This window comes from Carlito syrichta, unplaced genomic scaffold, assembly GCF_000164805.1.
Source record: "Carlito syrichta isolate Samal-C Ts95f unplaced genomic scaffold, Tarsius_syrichta-2.0.1 Scaffold128134, whole genome shotgun sequence".
NCBI classification, from domain to species: Eukaryota; Metazoa; Chordata; class Mammalia; order Primates; family Tarsiidae; genus Carlito; species Carlito syrichta.
In genome coordinates, this window is record NW_007072230.1 from 152079 (window position 1) to 172536 (window position 20458).

At 39.6% G+C, this 20458-nt stretch overlaps 1 protein-coding gene across 2 annotated transcripts in view; it reads left to right on the top strand.

The window, feature by feature from the left end:
- SYBU (syntabulin) overlaps positions 1–20458 on the top strand; it is a 102655-nt gene that overhangs the window by 9376 nt on the left and 72821 nt on the right. The window contains exon 1 of one of the 2 annotated variants that reach the window (XM_021707959.1): positions 16873–17084. The exons of the other annotated variant lie outside the window; for it this stretch is intronic. The gene's annotated coding sequence lies outside the window, so the exon portion shown is untranslated. Of the gene's footprint in view, positions 1–16872; positions 17085–20458 lie in introns of those variants that run through there. 2 annotated transcript variants of the gene reach the window in all.

A 20458-nucleotide genomic window follows, 5' to 3' on the forward strand; every position in this document is an offset into this window, starting at 1 on the left:
ATTACAGGCATACGCTACCACGCCCAGCTGATTTTTTGATTTATTGTAGAGATGAGGTCTCGCTGCCCAGGCGGGTCTCGAACCCTCAGGCTCAGGCAATCCATTCACCTCAGCCTCCCAAAGGCGCGGGATTACAGGCTGAGCCACCAAGCCCGGCTTCACTTGTTTTTTTACTTTTTTGATGTTGCTGTTTTTAGAAAATGTAAAAGCACATTTGTGGCTCATTGTATTTCTATTGGACAGCACTGGTCTAGATCATTCAGCTTTTAATTAAGTAAACGAATTTTGCAATCAAATAAGCACTTAAGAAATGATGATATATGAGGGAAAATACATCTGAATACATAGCTTGCTAATCACGTCACTGGATGTGGAGATTCCACAGTGTTAAAAGCCCTCTTCCCATTTCTGCCCTGCAGGAATTTGTGCTTCCCCAGCAGGTTCTTCCAAACCCTTTCTCCCAACATCCAGTACCCTCTTCTCTGTGTTTTTTGAGTCATAATGTTTTCTTTGTTTGGGATGCCTCACCTGCTCATCTTCCTCTCAGACTTCAAGACTTAACTCAAAATATACCTTCTTCCTTGTGGTTTTTCCTAGCTGCAAATGGCCTCTTCCTCTTCCCTTTTCTTTAGCACTTAGAACTAGTACCCCCTTTTCTCAATACTGGGACTGCCAGATGTTAAATTTTCTGAGAAAACAAAAAGTCTTGTGCTTAAATGAGTTAGAGAAATTCTGAGTTAAATGCAGTCAAATTGATCTCTTTACTAGAAGATTCCCTAGGGCCCTTGGGTACTTAATCTGGATTAAGAACTTTTTAAAAGCCATATGGAGTACAGCATTTCCAAGTTCTTTTGGAAAATGGAGTACATTTTTTTTTTCTCCAGGCATGTTATAGGCTTGAGTTTCTGGCAACACACTTTGAGAAATAATGTCATATACCTTTAATCAGCACATACCTCTTTTGTGACTTTTTTCTTCTCAATTGGAACCATTATATACATCTTATTCAATTACTTGAAATTTCAAATTTTTATTTCTTGCTTCCTAAATATACTGTATGAATAGATGAAATTTATTGAATCAGATTCATCTTGGTAAGCAATGTGCAAAATTAGTAATTACCTGTTGATTTAGCTTAATATATTAAGTGAGCATATCATATTTGTATTAATCCTGTTATGACTAACAGCAATACTAATTGGACAGATATAATAAGCTAAGCTCTATGGTTCTTACTATTGCACAAGACTTTTAAGTTTAAACTAGGATTAGTGGTAGAAGTATATGACAACCTGCAATCTGTTCAATATGGAATAGCACCAGCAACACTAAGCAATGCCAACCAATGCCACTGCTGTTTTTTTTTTGTTGTTGTTGATGTTGTTTTTAGGGAAAAAGGAATACAATTACTGGAAAATATAGATCAGAGGTCAAATTGAAGACTAGAAAAGAAGAATAAGAAAGATAAGAATATTTTTAAATGTATTAGGGCTAGGGAGACGGAAAGAAGAAAATGAATAATAAGGTACTACAAAAATATTTCAATTGTTGGAAAAAAGACATTTCTTTCAGATATTGACTTGTTCATATGTTAACTGTAACTTATTTTTTCAAAAATATGCACTTACCAACAATTTCAAATGTCTAATTGATTCATTATCATTATTCACACATGCATTGACTTTCAAAAATTAGAATATTTGTGCGAGTTATAAGAGCTAAACATTAAAGATGATACCTAGGAAATATCATGCTAGGTTTGACCCAAAGACTATTTCCTTCCATTCTACCCTTCATTGTCCTGATCGAAGTCAGTCCAATTGCGGCCCTTTTTCCTTTGTAATATACACATAGGTTTACAAACCTGACCATTTCACACATGTAAGAAGTGACTGAGAGAGACTATGATTCATGTCTCTTTATATTTCTAGTGTCTGGTATAATTCACTCATTATCTGTGTAATCCCTGGCAGTAGCATTAAACTAAACATCATGTTGAAAAAAAAAGTAGCTATCGCCTTAATTTCAACCTCAAAAATCAAGAGTACATTTTAGGATCCAAGTTTCTCTTAATAACCCATTATAAATATCACCCTGACTTTTTCTATATAGTAAAAATTTAAAATCACCTAATCAATAAGCGTGCATTCATAATCTGTTTACTGTGTGGAACCAGGTACTTTGGGAGAGTAAAAAGAAAGCAAAGCACATTTGCTTTCAGGGTCATGATCTGGTTGGGAAGAAAAGGCGATCATATTATTAGAAAACAGTGGAGAGGGAATGCTAAATGCTGTGGAACGTATACTCCAGTTCAGAGGGGCACTCAAAACTAATTGGAGTAACCAAGGATGTTTGCAAAAATAAAACCAATTTTGATGACTATTGAAGAGGTACAGTTTACATTATGTTCCGGTAGACATAAGAGAATCCTCTTAGGAGAGGGTTCACAAAAGAAATCCTGCCCTAAAGTCAGATTCACATGGCCCAGTGTAGTTAGAGTTAGGGAGAGGCTGCAGAGAAGACTATGTCAAGGACCATTGGCTTCAGCCTAAGTTGGAAGGATGAATGTCTCCCTCAGGGACTGAACATGGGACTAGAGCAGTCAGCAGTTTTTGAGAGGAAGAGCAGACAGGACCCTGTGACTGGCTGGTGACTGGCTGGAAACAGGGGGTTGAAAAATGTAGATGAGTTTGTCAAAAATGACCTTGAGATTTTGAACACAGATTTTAAACGTAATAATAACTGATGATTTTGAGCATTTGCTTTGTTCTAGACAGTGTTTTGTGTGCTTTTACTGGATTTTCCCAAGTCTCATGATGTGTTTATTGATGTTAATACTAATATTTCCCCCATTTTATACATGAGAAAATTGAAATTCACAGAGGAAATGTAATTTTAATTCAGGCAGCCTAGATCCAATGCTCTTAACTTCTATGCTATTCTCTGTGCCACTGCCTAAAGAAATGATGATGATTTAGACAAATTTGCAATGAGGAACTAGTTGGGGAAGAATAAGGAATAGTGACATAACTGAAGTATAGTTTGGATTTGCGACAACAGTATTTCCAAGTAGGCATGTCCAAGTGAGATTTGGAGATAAAAGACCTCAGCTTAGATAAACTGGAGAGCTAAATTTGTCCATGAGCATCACAGAGAAATGAAAAGTACTCAAAGAAAGAGAACATAGCAGAGGTATCAAAGCGTGAAAGTTTTCAATAGATATTATTTCTTGGAAGTAATAAACGGGGTAAGCATGCATAGTGATATTTCATGATATGTGACCTGATCACACACATCTCAGTCATTAGCAGAACTGTTGAGCGTATACCTTTAGTATAGGCAGTTTAATTTTCATCGTTTTCACTCGATAATGTAGCCAATGAAGAGTTCATATTGGGAGAAGAGACAGCTCTGCAGTTTTTCAACTTGCTTCTCCTTGCACCATCAGCATTAACTTCAATGTGTGTTTCCTTTGCAGAGCACTTTCTCCATTTTGTTGAGTTAAAACTATTCTATTGTCCAGGCTCATGCAAGCTGCACTCTGTTACAATACCCTGTAAATAAAAGCCTGTCTAAGCCTGCATTGTGGAGTTTTTAGCCTCACTATGTTTATGCAGGTGACACCAGACATCTGACTTAGGAGCTAAATGAGGGTATAGTATCATTCCATATATTGAATTTCATCTTTTTTTTTCATTTACAAGTTGCCACTCTAGCATTTCTTTTCCATGTTCAGTAGTTTCTTTAGCAGCTCTCCACCTGCCAGAAATATTCTCTGTACTTGGGAGAGAACTGACTCTGTCTTAACTTTTTCAAGAGTCAGAAGTCACTTCCTCATCCTGCGCCTTGGGAGGCTGAGGTGAGTGGATTGCCTGAGCCCGTGGGTTCGAGACCCGCCTGGGGAGTGAGACCTCATTTCTACAATAAATTAAAAAATTAGCCGGGCATGGTAGCGCATGCCTGTAATTCTGGCTACTTGGAAGGTTGAGGCGGAAGGATCACCGGAGCCCAGCAGGCGAGGCTGCGGTAGCTGGGAGCGGCCACTGCACTCCAGTCTGGGCGACCGAGTGAGACTCCAACTCAAAAAAAAAAAAAAGTCTTCTCCACCAATACCTGTCTTTCAGTTCTTCTTCACTAATACCTGTCTTTCAGCAATTCCTGTCTTTCAGTTCCACTCACTGTGGAGTGAGGACCTCCCTTTTATTTGCCATCAGTAAAAGTAGCACCAGTCAGAATAAATACTCAATAAATAGTTGCTTAATGAGTAATAATTTAGACAATACAGTCAAATAGAAATGTCAAAAGTAATTATTAATCATTTCCAAAAGAGTAGAAAATATTATTAATTAATAGATGTGCTTTATATTCTTATGTATTTGTTTTTTTGAGTTGGGGGTCTCACTCTGTTGCCCAGGCTGGAGTGCAGTGGCACAAGCACAAGTTGCTGCAGCCTCAAACTCCTGGGCTCACACGATCCTTCTGCCTCAGCCTCCCAAGTAGCTGCGACTACAGGCACACACCACCACACTTTGCTAATTTTTTGTAGAGAAGAAGTTTGCTATGTTGCCTAGGCTAGCCTCAAACTCCTGGGTTCAAGCAATCTTCTCACCTCAACCTCCCAAAGTGCTGGAATTAACAGGTATGAGCCTCCATGTCTAACTGTGTTTGTTTTTATTTAGGTTATTGTCTTTTAACTTATTTTTAGCTCCGATTTTTTGTTAATTTCTTTATTGTGTTCTTTAGCCTTGAATTAAACATTTTCCTAGGTTTGAATAGATAACCCTGCAAACAATTAGACAGACTAGCCATGCTACACTTGGAAATATATTCTCATGTGAACCAGAGAAAATAAAACTTAGCATTAAAAAATGGCCAGTGTTAATGTTAAGATACTAGACAACTGCCATGGTCCTCAAGTGGATTATCTGAGGTAAGACACAGTAGTAACATAGTTAAGCACACAGTTCAAAAAATTTGTGATATGTTCATCTCTCCAATATATACATAGTATACTATTCTCAACATAGTAGTGGTGGAAGCCATTTATTCAAACTATAAATGCAAAAAATTTAAAGAACAATAAATATAGACTGTTTTCCTAAGCTAATGAGAAAAGGGATTTCCTTTGGTATGCAAACAGAAATATAGTTCTGGTTTCATTTTAAATTTGAAATAAATGCGTAAAGATGTTTTTCTATATATTTCTATTTAAAATAAGCTGAGCCAAATGGTCACTGTCAAAAGATGGCTTGGAATTAAGTATATTTTAGAGTCATTTCATCAGAGCTTTATGGCTAATTGGCTGCTTGATTCATAAACATTAAGTATAATATAAAAGTAAAATTTTCATCCTTTTTTAATACAGCATTTATAATTTTGTATGACAAATGTACTCAGGATTTTATTGACACAACTTTTTAAAAAACTGACTGGAGAAACAGTTTTACAAAAACATTCACTCTTAAAAAAATTAATTAATAATAATAAACATATAGGTTTCTCTTCTCATACTGGATGGTTCACAGATTGCACTTGTTTATAAGGAACTGCAAAAGAACTATGAGGCTTGGAAGAAAGGAGAAAAACTAAGTAAAAAACAGGAGTAGAAGGACAAAACAATGGTTCTTGGTGTGGGGAGTGCTATAAATGGCAGGCAGAATCGAAGGGCTCCTCTGAATTTGATGAGGGCATTGTAGTGTAAAAATTTTGGTTCTTTATGTACAAAAGAAAATTTCAAATGGAACCAATGTGGAATATAGTGCTGCTTTTGTCAGTGGCATCATGGCTCTTCACTGCAAAGAGACAAGGTAGGTAATTAAACAGGCAGTGAATGCAACAGAGTCATCAACTTTGAAAGATCTCTATCCCTTCAACACTACAGAACTTAAATTTGGTAATCCTGTATAGAAATCGTGTGTGTGCTAAGGCAAACAAGAGGCAGCAGATTGTCGAGTTGTTTGCTATCACCTACACGGTGACTGAATTAGCCATTCCCTTGGCTAATTTTCTCTCATTGCCACACTAGAAGCCCATCATGGGCAGACTTGGGGCAAGATTACCTTTCTGAGAGTAAATGCAAGCTCAGCCCCATTACTGGAAAAGCCATCACACATGATCTAATGGTCACTCTTCAGTAAGCCCAGGCCTTTTCTATCCCTATTGAAAAACACATGAGTCTGAAAACACATGACTAGTGACCTTGAAATTATGTGTAAGTTCTACGTGGGTGAGATTGCCTTACCAAATACTAAATTATTGGGTTTAAGAGAACCTAAGCAGATGAATCCAGAAAGTCTTAAGAATATAATTCCTAATACAGTATCAGAGCTTGGAGTAACAAGCATACTGGCTTAATGGACAAAAGCATTGGCTCTAATATGCAAATGAAGAGAGAAGTTTCTGACCCACTCGTGCAGGAAATGTCCTTCCCAATCTTTTTTTTTTGAGTTGGAGTCTCACTCTGTCGCCCAGACTGGAGTGCAGTGGCCGCTCCCGGCCACCACAGCCTCCACCTGCTGGGCTCCTGCGATCCTCCCACCTCAGCCTTCCAAGTAGCTGGAACTACAGGCGTGCACTACCACGCCCGGTTATTTTTTTATTTTATTTTACTGTAGAGATGAGGTCTCGCCAAGTTGCCCAGGCGGGTCTTAAACCCGCGGGCTCAGGCAATCCACTCACCTCAGCCTCCCAAAGCACTGGGATTATTAGGCTGAGCCACTGAACCCGGCTCCTTCCAATCTTAATACTTTGTCTTAGTCGTCATTTAGAGAGCTAGAAACTAGGAAGGCATTTAAAACTCTGACTTTCCTGACATATTTGCCATGCATATTTCTCTTGAAACTAAACATTCTTTGTTTATCTTTATGAGTTGAAAACCTAGGCAAAGTTTGTAGAAGAGGCTTTAACAGCACAAAAGGAAGCAGATGGAATACATGAGTTGTGGCATAAAAACAGTATAGGCAATCCTGTGTTAGTGCCTCAGCTTAAAAGCATGGTCAATGGGAAAATCACAAAAGTCCTAAAAATGATAATCCAGAGCCACTTGAGGGTGATGATTAGCCTGAAACGTGTAGTACACATTCTACTCGTCATTAAGGTATTAATTAGGTCAACTCTCCAGATGGCATTGTCTCCCAGAAGGATTGGCCCTTTGCTACAGAACCTTCAAGTGGATCAAGAAAAGGACTTTGTATGAGACTCAGTGGTTTACTGGTAAATGAAGAAAGAAACCCACAAATAACATTGTTCAGTAGGATCAGACTAATTGGGGACCATATTGTGGTTTAAAAAATTTAGGGAAAGGGTCTTCATTTATACAAATGCTATTCAAAACTATGTGCATCACATTTGGGGATCTCCATAAAGAAGATGCATCCCCGCATTTGAAATTATTGGGCATAAATATATGACCACCAAATGAGCAGTTTTAAAACAATATGGAGTCAAAGAGCTTGCAATGTTTATGAATCCCTTTGAAGGACTGCTGCAATTTGATAGTGTGTGTGCTTCCCAGTTGGCTAGAGAAGGGGATTGCTCAAAGGTGTCAGATTGAAAAACCTCACACAGCTCTCTAGGCAAGAAGTTTGGCAGTGGTGCTGAAAAAACTACAAAGACAAATTCCCAAACATTTATCACATTATTTGTATTCTGCAGTCATTTCTAGTTTCAATGGCAACAGTGGAAAGGATGAAGTCAGGTTGCAAGAATAGAATGCTTGAGAAAGGACTTGAATATCTAATGCACATTTCTACAGAAAGCCCACTGCCAGGAGTATATAGCTACCGATCTGCTGTCAGCCTTTTCTCATTAAAGTTTTCTAGAACAAACAAATTTCCTTTAGGCAAAGACTACCAGAAAACCTCAGTTTTGAAGGAATGTCATGTTCTTTCTGATTTTTTTTTTTTCTTGGTCAGGAAAAATCATTAGAATTTTTTGCTCAAACACCCTCTATAAATTGTCTCACTGTATTTTTTAATTATAGAGAAGTGACTAGTCTATGTTAATGCTTAATAATAGAACAACTATGGCAAAATGAAGTGCAGAAATGTATACATTTCCTGCCATTAAGGAATTATTGTATGTCTACTTAGTTTTTAATATTTATAAAAACAGCAGTGTTCTATGGAAAGGATTCAAGGGATTCAACTGAGGGAGAAAAAAGAGATGCTTAATTTTCATTTGACCTCATTTCTTAATTATAAAGAAAAATGAATACAACAGTTGTTCTGCACAAATAAATAGGATTATTTTGCCATGTTTTTCATCTTGGTTTATCTAAATTATAGTTTAGAGTGAGAAATAGAAGTATCTCTATAGTAGTATCATATGAGTTATGTGTTTATCCTGTGTTAAAATTATCACATTTTATTATTTGAAAATTGCCCAAAAGAATGCAGCATGGCTTGGTATTTGGGTGAAGCTCATCATCCTACCTTTGTTCTCCATGACTCTATAGCAGTCCAAACACTGCTTAGTCCAAAATAAGACATCACACCTATCCATACTACCAAGGCAAACTCCTTAAATCTCTCTCAACATTTACTGGAGTTCTTGGCACTTAGCAAGGGCTTGATTAATATTTGTTGAATAAATACAATCATATACTGGAATTCAAGGGATGGGATTTGCAATTAGTAAAAGTGTAACTGTAAGACAATTCCTAGGTGAACATTAAGAAAAGTGTCTAATTATTGCTTGCCTCTTCCCCATTTTGTTTAGCCATGAATAACTTTCATACTTTAAAACAATATGTTTAGATATACATTACTCCATAATTAGAAGGCAAAACCAAAGAAACAGAAAATTTTTAATTCTATATTTTTTTCTCCATTCTCAACATTTCACAGTCCATTCCTATAGAGGTATTTCTTAATTTAGAACTCTGTGTAGAGGACTGAGGAAATTAGTGTAGACAGAGAAAAAAATAGTAATTTATGCTCAAAAATTCTAAGTGTTTACTATTGGAAATATAAGCACAGTGGTTATAACACACTTCTGTACTTGTTATCTCAAGCATTCAGAAAGTGGCTGCCCTCAAAGTGTTTAAAGTTTTAAAATAGGTTTTTAGTGTGAGGTTTTCTAATATTTTCTTGCCCAAGTAACTATTATTTTCAAGTTTCAGTATAAATCTACCTAAATTCTGTATATATTTGAAAATGCTGCATTATCCTGTTTATTATAACAATAAAAATATAGCCAACTATATGAATATGTAAAAATATAAGTGCCAATGTCTTTTATAAAATGAGTCCTTGTCTAAAATTTTTTTCAGTTTTCTTTTTCTTTTTTTCTTTTTGATCCTCACTCTGTCACCCAAACTAGAGTTCAGTGGCAAGATCATGGCTTACAGTAGTCTCAACCTATTGGGCTCAGGCAAGCCTTCTTCCTCAGTCCCCCAGGAATCTGGGACTACAGGCATGCAGTATCCAGCTTGTTTTTGTTGTTGTTGGTTTGTTTGTTTTGTAGAAACAGGGTTTCTCTATGTTACCTAGGCTGATCTCAAACTCCTGGGCTGAAGCATTCCTCTCAGCTCGGCCTCCCAAAGTGCTGGGATTACAGGCATGAGCCACTGCTCCCGGTTGGTTTTCTATGTTAATACTAAAAGTCAAATAAATGGTAGGAGAAAACAGGAGGAAAAGCTATAACAAGAAATCATGAGAATATTTTCCCAGAAAGTATTCTTTGAATTCTCACTCAATAGAAATGAGGTCACTAAAATAATGAATTTAAGATTAATATTGTATAACACCAAGGGTAAGATGTATGTGCATTCTTTGACTGAAGCTTTTCAAGTTATACCAATTTGGAAGTCATTATTTCATGTGTGCACTTAAAAATTCTTTTGAATTGCTATTCAACTCATGCTATAAGTCCAAAAGGAAACAAAACTTCCTTGTTTTTTTATATCTTTAATGTGACTTTATATTTTCATCATACTGTACACCCATATAGTTCTGGCAGAAAGTATTTTCAAAGTCAGAATTCATTTTTTCCTATTTCAAACTCAAGGAGTAGATTACATGACTCTAAAAAATCAAATTATCCAGTGAAAATATTCAAAGGGCAAAAAGAAATGGATGGTTGGAGATTGAGAGGAGGGCTCTAGGTAGAGGCAACATTTGTGGAGGTCCAAAGGTGGAAGGCAAGGATTGGATCATGAGGAATCTTGTAAGCCATACATTAGTGTATGAATTTCATCTTGAGGGCAGTCTTGAGCACTGAAAGTTTTCACTTGGGTCTGGAGGAGGTGGAGGTTTAGTGGGAGGTAATCAGATTTGCTTTTTAAAGGTATAATTCTGACTACTGTTAAAAAATGAAATAAAGGGAGCAGGTCTGGAGACAGGAAGAGGTGGTAGAGAAATGAACACATTTTAGGGATAATTAGGAAGTAGGACAGATAAGACTTAGGTTCCAATTGGTTGTAACAAGAAGGGGGAGACAGAAGAATTATGAATTTCACCCAGGTTCCAGGGTATGCATGATGTTACCATTTATCAGCTTAGGGAACACAGAAGTAAAATCAGCTTTTAGAGGAAGTGTGATGAATTCAGCTTGGAATATAGTGAGTTTGTGGACCTTGTGGGATGTAAAAGTTGCACTATCCAGATGGATTATGGGATAATCATGGCATAAAGATGTGCATTTATAGAATTTACAGATCTGCCTATAAATAGTAACTGAAGTAATTGGAAAGAAAGACTTTACCCCGGGAGAGAATGTAGGATGAAAGCAGAAAAGGGTTCAGGCTTGAAAGTGAGCAGGGCCAATATTTAAGGAAATTGCTGGAAGGATACGGAGAAGTAGAAAAAACCAACAGGGCAGAGTTACAGGAAAAAAAAAAATGTGGTCTTCAGAAATGTGAGAGTAAGGAGTATTTAACTTTCACCAAAGCTGATGAGAAGTCAAGATTAATATAGAAGCCAATCATCAGATTAAACCAAATGGAGGTTATTTGTGACATCGAGCAAGAGCTGTTCAGTAGCATCGTGGGCACATGAGTGGAATTGTTTAGGTCAAGAGGCAGGAAGATGTGAGACATGTTGGCCCTTAGCTTCTGACCATCAGACAAAATAGAAGGTATAAAGAGAAATCTCCTGCCTCCAAATCTACACATTCACCTGCTTCCACTTTATCCTTCCCATTTCCTTTTTATATTTAAGTATTCAGCATAGCTGGGCACATGGGCTCACGCCTGTAATCTCACCACTTTGAGAGGGAGAGGCGAGAGGATTGCCTGAGCCCAGGGGTTTGAGACCAGCCTGGGCAACTTGGTGAGACTTCTCTAAAATAAATAAATAAATAAATAAATATTCAGCTTAGTGATATTTATTTTTCTAATTTTATTTATTTGTGTATTTATTTAGTCAGAGACTCACTCTGTTGTCCAGACTGGAGTGCAGTGGCACAATCCCAGCTCACCTCTGGGTGAGCTCATCATTCGACCTTTATTCTCCTCCTGGGTTCAGGCGATTCTTCCACCTCAGCCTCCTGAACAGCTTGGACTACAGGCACATGCCACCATGCCCAGCTAAATTTTTTCTTTTTTCTTTTTTTGTAGAGACCCAGTCTCACTATGTTACCCAGACTGGTCTCAAACTCCTTGCCTGAAGCAATCCTCCCACCTCAGCTTCCCAAAATGCTGGAATTATGGGCATGAGTCACCACACCTGACCATCCTTCTCATTTCTGATTCTTTAGAATTAATTCTTTCAGAAGTTTGGTAGTAAATGGAGAGAAGAAATTGGGTTGCACTAGAAAGATACTAGAGCTTCAGAGAGTAGTTTATTTCATCAGAAAAAGATCTTAGCATGTTTAAATGCTTATGTGAAGTGTCCAGTAGAAAAGTAAAGTTATCAAAAAAAAAAAAGAATAGTTAATAATAACAGCTAATGTTCATGGAGTTCTTAGCATATGCTGGGCACTCTTCTATGTTCTTTATGTGTATTAACTTCTCTGATGTTCTCAATGATTCTGAGTTAGGTTCTACAATTATTCCATTTTACAGGTAAGAAAACTAAAACCTAGGAAGTTAGAAGCACTAACTGATAGGATAACATTCCTTAAGAGGTGGAAAAGGATGGGATCCAAAGCGTAGGTAAAGGAATTGCCCTTTTATAGGAAGAAACTTCCATTCTAAAAAACCAGACATGGGAAGCATGGGGTTGGAAGCAGGTGAATGTATAGGTTTGGAGACAGGAGACTGAGAGAGTTCTCTTCAAACCTTCTATTTTGTCTGTCAGTCAGGACCTAAGGGCCTCTATACGGTATGAGGGTAGAGGAGGAAGACAGGTAGGTTTGGGGCATGGAAGATTTCTAAGAGACCCTGTGGCGAATAGTAGAGAACATAGTCAGAGAGCATCCAATGAGTGCCAGGTGACACCGAGGCCCCCCTGCAGGTGGAAAGCAGGAACAAGCCATGTAATTTATTTTCAGGGTTGTGGGATATCACTCTGTGGTCAGCTTAGGTCAGAGGAAAGACAATGCTGTTAAGACTATCTGGGAAAGCTCCAGGAGTCTGGGCGTTGAGTCCACCACAGAGACACACAAAGCTCGGAGCAAACTGAGCAGGTGGAGGGGGTTGAGGAAGGGTGGGGCAAGCTAATGTGGACCCATTTGACGGGCACTTGTTTGTACTCTCTTCAAAAGTAGGGAATAATTATACCTAATTAATCGGAAAGATGGGGAATGAATTGTGTCTAAGGATTAAAAAAATAAACCTCAGCAGTGAGAGGGCATATGAGAATACTTTCTGCTTAATCATTCTGTAAACCCAAAACTGCTCAAAAAATAGAAATTCTACTAATTTAACAAAATAAAATACATAGCTGGGAATAGATAATGTAGAGACCATCTGAATATCATTTGCAAGTATGGTTTTAGAAGGGTTTACCTGATTGTTCAGCTAAAATTGAATCACGTATTTATCCTACCCCAGGTCATTGTGAATTGAGGAAGGGGAGAAGAAAGAAAGGGAGGGGAACAAAAATAGGATTGTTGAATTCCCAGTCTGTACAAGGGGCTATGCTAGGCTTAGTATAAGTATTATAGAATTTAATCCTCAAACTAGATGCACATATATGTTTTACAAATAAGAGTACAAAGACATAGCTTCTCTGTCACCCGGCTTGTCTCAAGTGGCTCAGCAGCTAGGCAGAATTTGGAGCCAGTGTCTATCAAAGCACTTGATCATCATCCCACCCCTCCTGAATAATGATTCTGTTCACTGACATTCAGTAAAGTTACGTGTAACCTTACATTTTGAAAGTTTTTCTGAACTAGTGCTGGAGGTTTGATTAAAGTCGTTGTTAAACCATTTCCCACCAAAAGAAAAATTCACTAATACACCAATAGGTGGCAGTATAACACGTGTTCTTAAAATTTTAAATAATATTACTAATTAACAAATATTGATTGAGGCACCAGATGTCGTGCTTGATGCTGTGCCAGGTGATCAAGGCTTGAGAAAAAAAATTGCTTTATTTCACAAGTTTACAGCCAGACAGTAAAGATGCAAGGGGAAACCCGAAGGTGCTTCACTCTATGTTAATCCATTGGCACATGTAGGGTGGCAGAAGTCTCTCAGAGTAGAAAGGAAAAACAGAGGGAGAGACAGGGAGTAGAAGCCAGGGGGAGAGGAGGAGTGAGAGAAGAGGAGTGGGGGGAAGGAAAAGGAGGAAGAGAAGAAGAAAAGAAGAAGAGGAGGATGGAGAAAACGAAGAGGAGGGAGAAAAGAGAAATCAAGAAAAAGGAAGTCTCAAAAAGCCAAGATTATAATAGGACATTTTCATCATTCAAAGTTCATCTCAAAACTCACCCCTGCAAGCCTCAAACCTTAGTCTAATTCAGATGCTTAATCTAACTCAGGTGAGCCCTCTGGGTACCAAGCTATCATGGTGCTAACACACTGAGTAGTGTACAACTGACAGTCATGCTCACATTTCTGTTAAACTTTGAGATACCTGAGTATAGGAAACACTGTTTGTCTTTGAATATTCTGTAACCAGTGGCTGAGCCACTGTCTAGCTCAGAATGGAAACGAAATAAACATTGCTGGATGAATGAATATAGGGGTCTGGCCCCTCGTTATACCTTTTACTGTAACCCTTTTATCTACCTTTGGGTTGAAAAGTTCTCAACATCTATTCTAATGAGAAATTCAGTTCCCTTAGTTATATGCCAGAGGTCATCTAGAGAAAACATTATAGCCCTTTAATAAAAATTTAAATGAAAATCTTTAGGATGAGGTGAATGTGAAACAAGCAAGCATGAGGCAGCAATGGTGGTTGGAACTGTTTGATCCTGAGGGAGAGAAGATATCCATTAGGCTCCCACCATGTACTGGACATCAATGCTAGGCTTTGCGTGGATTCTTGCCTAATTCTCATAACAGTATCATGAACTAATTACTGTTATTAAGTTCACTTTATAGGTGTGAAAATGAGATCCAGGGAAGTTAATTTGCCCAAAGATATTAACTGGTGCAACTGGTTCTTCCTTTTTAACTAATGTGCACTTACCTCATGCTGAGTCCTAGAGGGGTTAAACAACTTGCTTAAGGTAGCACTCTAGAGGCAAAAAGGACTCACATCAGGCCTATGGGACTCATGAATCCATGTCCTTTATTGAACTACATTTTCTCATCACAGAACTCTTTCCAGACTTGGGAAGCTCATGTCAACTTCCTGCTCTTCCCTGAATTAGTATTCCATCATGGCAAGACAGTAGCTGGACTTCTGATTAGAAAGGGACACAGGTGTTTCTCTATCAGCATCCGAGTTGAGGTCATTTCTTTAGTCTTAGCTTTGCTAATTCTCCACTACAAACATTTCCTGAAGCTTCAGACTGGTCCAGCCCCGACCAGGACAGTCACCCGGGAAGCCACCCTGGAGCTTCCAAGCCTTCAGCAGCACCCTCAGCTGCGAAGTCTTTCTAGCTCACATCAGTGCCTCACATTCAGAGGGAAGACAGAGGTGAGTAACTTCATGGATAAAAACGAGCACTCGAGCCTACCGCTGCCATCAGAAACAGCCAGATATGATGGCATCAAGAGGCCCAGGTACCATATGTCACTTAGAATTGTATTCTCATTTTTAACAGTACTGTTTTTGATGCACAGTAGAAAAGCCTGAAAGCAAATACACAAAAATGCTAACAGAAGAAATATGGATAATTGATGTTAGGGCAATGAAATGATGAGTAATTTTTTTCTTTTATTTTCCAAAACTGTGATGATGTGATTTTAGCATTTAAAAAAATATTTAAGTTATCTTTTTTAGAAAGCATTTATTTCTTGTTGATTAAGCAGAAGTAGCTAAAGAGAACACATGGACTGATGCAACGACAAAGGCCAGATTTCCAAATTCTAGATTTATTTTTCTACAATTTTTCCTGCAGTGAATTTGGAGAGGATCTAAGAGCAGACACGAGACACAGTAAGGGCTAAGTTCACTCAGGGGGACACAAGAATTCAGGTAAAAAAGGAAAATGGCTCACAGGAGTAACCTAGGAGGTGAAAATAAAACAGCAATCAAAACTGTCCTTAGCTCTCCAACTGCAGAGGTAAAGATAGCCCCGCTCCTGTCCCCAAAAGTCCAACTGGTCTCCTGGGCTCCTATAGCTGCAGCATTACTAGTTGGCCTCTAGGGGCGCTCAGCTCCATTTTGCAATAAAGCTCTTGGCCTTTGAGTAGACAATTGCAAAATCCTCCTCTTCCCTCTCCCTCCCTTATCTTTTAGCAGGAATAAAGGCAGAATTATTTTTTTAGAGAGATGTATAGTAGGAAGTAAAAGAAAAAAACAAGTAAAAAAATCATGGGGGAAAATTATTACGGAGAACAAATTTTTTTAACGTAACTCAAATCTAGCCCTAGATCTGCTTTCTGGGAACACAGATTATAATTTTTTTTCCCTAAGATTGTGTATGCTGAATGAATCCCTCAGAGCCTCTAACCTTGAATAACTGCTCTGCTCCTGCCATTTCTGAAAAGAGTCTGGGCCTCCGCTCCTCATCTTGTCTCATGGCAGCTACCCTGCTGGGTTCAAGCACCTTTTAACTGCCTCTCCCAAACCTTCTATTCTCTTGGAGAAGAATGGTGCTTTTCTTGCGAGCCCAGAATTCAAATTCTGAATTTAGGTCTTCCTGTGCCTCCCTTACAGATAACTCCCTTTCCCTTTTGTACAAATCTGTGAGACCACAGATTATCCAGTCATGTGAAGCATTTTAATGGGCAAATTTAATTAGACTCAGTTTATCCTACCTGGATGGCAACTCATATACTTTCCAGAGCATCTTAATTTCAATCATTCCAATTCATTGTCTTAATAAGTATACATCTATTTGTCCAACCCTCTGTCCCTGTTTTCTTTAATACAATTGCTTATACCTATGTTTTTGACTAGCATCTTACCCTATTCTCAGAGATGGACAAAAGACCACAAAAGGCAGATAGTATTTTTTGGGAGACTATCTTGTGTCTGCTCTCCCATCAGGCAAGCAGAGGACTATATCTTCACCATCCTTCAAAGCTCCCAGCTCCCAGTCTCTGCCTCTTCACTTGGACTTGCCCTTAATTTCTGTTCGTCACTGAGCGTGATGCCTCTGACTACAAACTCATTTGCAGAGCAGAAATCATTGATGCACTCTGAACCCAAGGAATGTTCGAGCCGGTCCTTGCCTCAGGTCACCCAGCTGCCCTCTCTAACCCAGGTACTCTCTGGGGCCCCTCCTCAGAGAGTGATCTTGAGTCATCCTAGTCATTACAGTTTTACAACAGCAAAATCCCTTCACCATATAGTAACAATAACACACAGGTACACTCGCTATTTAGGAAAAATGGGCAGCTCTCTCTCCCTGGTAAGAAAAACATGGGTCTCCACCCCACCACAGAAAACTCCCAGGATGCTCCAGAATGCAGTTTCTTCCCTTCATGACGTGTGGCAAAGCGTCAGCTGCTCCTTGTTGCTGTGCAGATCACCCAACATCGGGGCACTGAGAGAGCCGGCAGCACTTGCTCACACAGCTGATAGGATTAGGGGATAGTGCTTTGTCAGCCCTGATCCAGTGGAGAAAGCCCCCAGCAGATGCAGGTGAGGTGTGGGAAAGAGTGGCGGTAGGACCGTAATGTGTGTGGGTTGGATGGTGCAGACGCTTTTCTTCGGCAGTGCATTTGTATTGTCTTTTCTGTGAAGTTTGCAGGCTGGGGGTGGGGGGTTGGGGAGGAGGCTGTTAATACAAATCTGTCCTTTATCACTTATCTGGATTGGCCACATAGACCTTACAGGATGTTTGTGAGACTCAAATAGGATGATATATGTGAAAAAGCTCTGAAAATGTGAAGTTTTGTGCATAGGAAAGGTACATATCTTTTAATTACAAATTTCACATAAGCAATCAAATAACTTATCCCAGATTTGAGGCATAATTACACAAAGATGTCCTATTTCCCCCAATCTACAATACATTATCTTCCCTGTTTCTTGCCAGGCCTGGACACGTATATTATTTATCATCTTAAAGGTTCAATTCTAAATCAGTAAATATTTTTCTAGAAGCCAGCAATACATTCATTTTAAAAGGATAGCCACAAAGTTGAAAAAAAAGACAGTAAAATAAGCGTATTAAAGTAGAAAATGAAAATGGTGCATAAGAATATTTTAAAGCAGATGAAAGATGAATATATTATTCTGTGTTTGATTACATCTCTTTGATGGTATAATTCAAATGGCATAAGACATTCCTCCTAATGACATGGAAACACTTGAATGAGATTAAAGGCAACATAGATACCATCATTTGTAAAACTTGTCTTTTAGAACAGCGGAAAAACAGGCTTGGGTTCCAAAAGTACAGAGCTAAGAGGCATCTGAACACTAAATCATTAGCCTTTCCCTGGGCTAGGTTGCTATGGCAACAGCAAGGCTACTGCACAGCCTCTCAGTGCCTGCACTTCTGCAGTAAAAGCTGTTACTGAACACATGTTGGATTTTTTGGGGCACACGCCCCGTTAGCAAATAGAAAGACATATTGGAGGCAGCTTTATCTTATCTGAGGCATTTGCAAAACAGGTTGTATCTATGTTCTTTATCCTGTACTGATGGGCCCCTTATAGGGTTGTGGAATTTACTCACTCTTGCACTCATTCATCTGACAGTTATGTCTTCAGTGCCTACTGTGTGACAGGAGTTTCCCTAGGCACTGCTTACAATCCTTGGTGAAGATGAACAAGTAAATGGAAAAGTCTGTTGTAGCAGGAGATCCCAACAGTTCTCCTGGGGGTATTATAAGTGTCTTGGAAGCATGGGGGAGGCTTCCTGGAAGAAGTTATCTAAAATGAAACAATATATCCTTAGGTGTTGAGAAGGGTGAGTGGATGGGGTGCTCCAGACAGAGGGACCAGAATGTACAGCAGTCTTTAAAAAAAAAGAGAACAGGAAACCTCCAGAGAATTGCAAGTGCTACAGTTTGTTTTTTTTTGGGGGGGGGGGCTCCATCTGGGGGGTGGGAGAAGAGTAGTAGGGGCCAGAGAACAGACTTGGGAGGAGAGGGAGGGAAGAAATGAGACTGGAGAGGTAAATAAGGAGCCAGATCAGGAAAGGCTTTTGTGCCACTGTTAGGAGTTTGGATGTTACCTGGAGGGCAACTGGGAAGTCAGGCATGAGTTTGAATGGAGAAGGGTGACTCGATTTAGTCTTTCAGCAAGGCCTGGTGGAAATGCTAAAAAAAACTGATTGGTGAGAAAGGAATGAGGTAAGACAACTTTTGCAGTAGTCTAGGGATTGTGATTTCTATTCTAAGTGAAGATAATGGAGATGAACAGTAGACAGAAGTAATCAGATTCAAGCCATTTATCTCAAGGGTAGCATAAAAAAATCACCTCGTGGTTTATGCTATATGAACCACGATTGGGAGGAAGAAGTCAAGCATGATTCTGAGGTTCTGACTTGGATAATTCAGTGGAGGGTGTTTCTGCTGTTAGGTCCCTGGTTTCACGTCTTAGTTCTCAGTGGGGAACTCGAAAGTTCATAATTTTTGAAATAATAGATTGTATGAATCATCCTGGGCCATCATTCTCCTGAGGTTCGTATTTGAGACAGCTGTAGGTATAAAAAGAATGAATTAATCACATCTTCTTCCTAAATAAAGAATCCTAAGATTACCAACCTCACTACTTGAGAGAGCTAAGTAGATTGAAAAAATATGAAGATGTATGCAGTAAGATCTTTTTGGAAGTTATAGGAAGAAGGCAGATAGATTCCATGAATCCTTTGATTCCAAGCTCTCTCTAGACTCACAACATACTTTTCTAGACTTGAGAGTTGAGGACTTGGAGAAATGCTGGTTTCAGACAAATGGGCGTGGTGGAAGTTCAAATACAATTTCCTTCTATGTAGGACACTGGGGCTTAAGGAGCAGCCACATGGCCACTTAGAATATTCTCCACTTCTGAATAAAGGGTATATAAGTCATCATGCATGCTGAATTCCATCACCAGATAAGATTTAAGTCTAGCGAGTGTAATGTAATATCAAGGCCCTTGACCCAGCTGAAGTTCCCAATTCTGTGTCCTCAGCTGGACAGGTTTCAAGCTTTTTTGAACACATTTGTCTGCATCACAAATATTTTTTCTGCCTATCATGTAAAAGGCACCTGCAAATATTGAACGGACCTCCTGGACCTGACTAAACTGCCCTTTGGAAAGCTTGTTCCATCAGCTGGGTACAGCTGTTTTGTTTTCCTCATCTAATCCTTCCATCTATCCTTAAGGTAGGTATTATTACCATCAAATTAAGGAGGATAAACTTGAAGTTCTGAAGGGTCAAGAACTTCAAGCACACAGGCGGAGTACTCAGCTGGAAGGAACAGGACTGCTGGCCTGCACTGGCTTTTCTGAGTTCAAGTGCAGTGCTCTTCTCTTAGCAGTGTGCCTGGGTTGGGTCCCAGCAGCCCCGGGGCAGGGTTGGGATAGGCCGTTGTCTCCTTAGCGACCCGGCTTTCCCACGCTGGAGGGAGCAGGCCTCCTTCTCTTGCTGCGAGGTGGCGCTGCCCACTGCAGGCCCTTCTGGTGCAAACCCTCAAGCAGAATCCATCGCCACCTTCCAGTCTCCGAAACCGAGATGCTGTGTCAGTCCTGCCGCATCGGCTTGGCTGGGGGCCGGGAGCAGGGGACCGCCCTCCACTCCCGGGCGAGGTCATGTGGGGATCTGTGGGTTAACTTAAACCCGAGAGGCCAAGGAGGGGCGCAAAGGGAAAACTTTCCCTCTCTCTCCATCTTGGCTCCAATCGATGTCGCAGCTTTTCTCAGCCTCTCCCTCCAACATGTGCCCCTCTTCAAACCCGAGACCAAGGGCAAAAAAAAAAAGGTGGAGACACATCTGGGCTGGAGACGCTGCTGGCCTCCGCCTGCCCCCGCCGGGTCGGGCTCAGCGGACAGGGAGGAGGGACGCGCGGCCCCGGCGGGCGG